This window comes from Myotis lucifugus, unplaced genomic scaffold (genome assembly GCF_000147115.1).
Source record: "Myotis lucifugus unplaced genomic scaffold, Myoluc2.0 scaffold_88, whole genome shotgun sequence".
NCBI lineage: Eukaryota > Metazoa > Chordata > Mammalia > Chiroptera > Vespertilionidae > Myotis > Myotis lucifugus.
The window spans coordinates 3,197,491-3,198,104 of NW_005871136.1; positions in this window are offsets into that span (position 1 = coordinate 3,197,491).

A 614-nucleotide genomic window follows, 5' to 3' on the forward strand; every position below is an offset into this window, starting at 1 on the left:
AAGCTTGGGAAAGGAATGAATGAATGAACCTTTGTTTAGTCTTTAAGAAGGAACTTTAATGCTTTGCTCACAGCAGGTGCAAAATTCCTAACCACACAGTGTAATCAAATGAACCCACCCACAGAAAACCTGGTTCAACAAGATATGTGAAGCTACAGTATAAATAAATTCTCATCACAGATTAAGGTGCTTTTCTTCCTCAAGTACAATGGTCATTTCTTAAACATGGGGTATTCTATTTTATATTTTATTAATACTGCATAGATTAGTTCACAGGTAATCTAAATCCTATAAGTACACTTTAAAGGGTAGAATGTAAATAAGTGGATATGACTCAGTCCAGATAGCCTTACTATTATCTTCAGTACACAATACCAAACCATTATTACTGTTATTTCCTAATAAAGTCAAGAAACTTGAATTGCTTTTAAAAATGATATTATTTATATTAACATAAAAAGAAAAAGAGAGGTCTGCAGAGGAATATATATCTCATAGCCTAGCCATGTATGGGGTGGGATCGTGAGAACATCATCCTTATAAAAGGTCAGCAGTCGGTTCTCTGCTTCTCCTGTTCGTCAGCCACATCTTCCTGTGCAGTGCCAGCTGCAACC